Below are 3,275 nucleotides of genomic sequence, written 5' to 3'. Positions count from 1 at the left end.
GAGTTTAGCTGGAAAACCTCTGGTTTCCTTTGGGGACACCTGAGAACTTCTGTCCCTTCCCTACATTTCAGACAGGGGTTCACTTCCATGAGCCTTCAAGTTCCCATCTGTAAAATGGGAATGACATTAGAACACCCCTTAAAGTGTATGGTTTAAGGGAACTCATGCTGGGAAGTGTCAGTCAACGGGAGCTGTGAAGGTGTTGGCGACACAATGAAGAGGTCTCGTCTCTTCTCTGGCTTCAGTTTCCCCATCTCTAAAATGCCCAGGGTGGGACACTTGAACTGGACAACAGCAAGACCTTGTCCATCTCTGACATTTCATGTTCTATGCTCTAGGCCACAAGGTCTGCCAAGTGGGCAGAGACCTCTTCCTGTGTGCTAGCCTACGAGGGTCCTCAGAAGGTCATCTCATCCAGCCCCCACCACCCCACAGGGTCACATGTCCAAGGGGTACCGCTTGCCCCTCTTTTCCCCACCTCAAGGAACCCGCACTGTTTCAAGCTGTGGATAATTTCCCTGGGGGCCTGGGCCCTACGGGAGCCCACCTACCTAATGAGAGCACCAAAGTGGTCCTTTGGGCCCCTGAGCTGGGGGTCTGAAGCTTGGACACACTCATGTACAGTATGAAAGGATGACCTTTTATTTGCTCTCCGGACATCTGTGCAGGAGAATCGAGACATCTCCCTACTCAGAACGCAGATAACCGTGTGCTCAGCATCTGGACGTTATTCACGGTAGCTAAAAGGTGGCAACAACCCATATGTCCATCGGTGAATGATGGGTAAACACAACGTGGTCTATCCACACAGTGGAATATTGTTCTGCCGGAACACGGAATGGAGCACTGGCACATGCCACATGGATGAACCTTGAAAACATGATGCTATGCGAAAGAAGGCAGACACAAAAGGCCAGACGATGCAGAGTTCCATCTATATGAGGTACCTGGAATAGACAAATCCATAGACACAAAAGCGGACGAGAGGTTACCAGGGCCTGGGGGGAGGGGGAAACGGGGAGTTGATATTTCATGGGTACAGAATCGGCAAATCCAGAAAAGGCAAATCTATAGAGACAGAAGGCAGCTTCGTGGTTGCCAGGGGGATGGGAAAATGAGGAGGGACTGCTTAATGGGTATGAGGTTTCATTTTGGGGTGATGACAAAGTTCTGGAACTAGACAGCTACATAAAATTTACTTAATGCCACTGAATTACATACTTTAAAAGGCCTACAGGGCTTCCCTGGTGGCGCAGTGGTTGAGAGTCCACCTGCCGATGCAGGGGACACGGGTTCGTGCCCCGGTCCGGGAGGATCCCACATGCCGCGGAGTGGCTGGGCCCGTGAGCCATGGCCACTGAGCCTGCACGTCCGGAGCCTGTGCTCCGCAACGGGAGAGACCACAGCAGTGAGAGGCCCGCGTACCGCAAAAAAAAAAAAAAGAAAGGCCTACAATGTTAAATTTTATGTTCTGTGTATTTTACCACATTAAAAATTTTTTTTAACTTGTTCAATAAGTTTATTACTGTCTTTATCCGAAAAATCTTCGTAGAAATTGTGGTTTGGGTTATTAACTCTCAGCAGCCCGTTCCTGAGCTCTAAGGAAGCTTGCCTTCTTCTGAGCTACCCGATCTTTCTTCTGGGCAAGTGACATTTTGGGATGGTTCCACCTCTTCTTTTTTTTTTTTTTTTGCGATACGCGGGCCTCTCACTGTTGTGGCCTCTCCCGTTGCGGAGCACAGGCTCCGGACACGCAGGCTCAGCGGCCATGGCTCACGGGCCCAGCCGCTCTGCGGCATGTGGGATCCTCCCGGACCGGGGCACGAACCCGCGTCCCCTGCATCGGCAGGCGGACTCTCAACCACTGCACCACCAGGGAAGCCCCCACCTCTTCTTTTAACTTCTCATACACTGGATTCTCTCATATTGTAGCATGAGCTTTCTTATCCATCTCCTCCATCATGTCTGGAGTTATGTTTTTCTTTATGTATTGAGAGAGTTGTTTTTTGTAAGTATCTTCACCTTCTTCGATCAGGTAACGCACATAATCTGCGATGTTCTGCCCCATGATGTGGTTTCAGTGTACCTCAGCATTGAATTCTTTGCTTTCTGAATCATAACCAGGGAACCGTTTGGTACTGTGAGGGATAGACAAGCCTCCATCGACAGCTCCCTTCAGGGCCCCAACAACGTTATTCTCAGTAGTAGACCTGGCAGGCCCTGCATCCAAGTAACAGGTGAAGCCACCAGGTTGACCATCAACGCTTTCCACACTGTATTCACCTCCAGTCACCTCGACTTGGCCTTCATAAATTCTGTCCATCCCAAACCTATGAAGAAGCCTGCGTGCCAGCAGCAGGCCAGTACAAGATGCTTCAGCGTAATTTGTCAGGCCAGCCTTCACACCATACTTCGGGAGTTCACGAGCACAAACTGCACAAACGATCATACCTCCTTTTATACGGGCATAGCAATCTGACAAACGGTATCTCTGTGAGTTACCTGAACTGTCATTCTGTATTTGGGTGCACTGTACTTATTTTTATCTTGGATTACCAATCGTTTCTGAGCATAGTAGTCAGTTTTGCCCTCTTGCCGTCTTCTAAATTTCACTTGGCATCTCTTGAACTAGGCCTTATTCTTGACAACTTTAACAACCCCCATCCTGTAGAACAGAGGCCCTAGCCGCCACTGAGCTGCAGAACCAGCACGGCTCCGGTGGGGGGGGCGGTGGATAAAGCAAAAAAAAAATTTTTTTTTAATGTCTGGGCACCCCGGGGTCGTCCTGTGCCCTGAGCCCAGCCCGCGCTCCATGCAAGGCTCTGGGTCATGACTGTTCCCCCCAGCACATTAGGAGCCGGGGACAGTAGGGAGCTGATGGGCAGCCTCGCGCCCTGTGTCATTACCATTAATAACAAACAACAATAGAGTGTATTTTTAAAACTTTCCCTAATGGAGATCCCCACGCAGCAACCAACACGCTCAGATTACCCACTGGTCCCCTAACGATACTGACACTCAAAAGCCACGTGTGCCATGGAGAGCTGGGGCGAGGCGGATGCTTCCTGGCATCTGGGAGATGTCCCTCACTTATCTCCTTCCCCGCCAGTCCCACTCCCCAGCTTTGCGCAGGTACCAGGGACAAAGGTAAGGGAAGGGGTCTTCCGCATCCTCTGGGTCCTTGCCAGTGCCTTGGCCCTTTGACTTAGTTTCCCCCACAGGCTCCCTTTTCTGCCTCTCTCCCCAGAGGCTGTGCTTAGGGGTGTCGGGAGGGG

General features: G+C 50.8%; 1 pseudogene across 1 annotated transcript; it reads right to left on the bottom strand.

The window, feature by feature from the left end:
• Positions 1-1,435: 1,435 nt before the first annotated feature.
• On the bottom strand, positions 1,436-2,809 carry LOC307191932 (large ribosomal subunit protein uL18-like; annotated as a pseudogene). Its single transcript has 2 exons — positions 1,889-2,809; positions 1,436-1,705 (listed from the first exon to the last, which is right to left on the bottom strand). The product of its transcript is annotated as a large ribosomal subunit protein uL18-like (transcript).
• Positions 2,810-3,275: the final 466 nt, after the last annotated feature.

Source organism: Stenella coeruleoalba (genome assembly GCF_951394435.1).
Source record: "Stenella coeruleoalba genome assembly, chromosome: 1".
NCBI lineage: Eukaryota > Metazoa > Chordata > Mammalia > Artiodactyla > Delphinidae > Stenella > Stenella coeruleoalba.
Note: the sequence above shows the minus strand (reverse complement) of the source record. Positions and strands in the feature narration are given on the sequence as shown.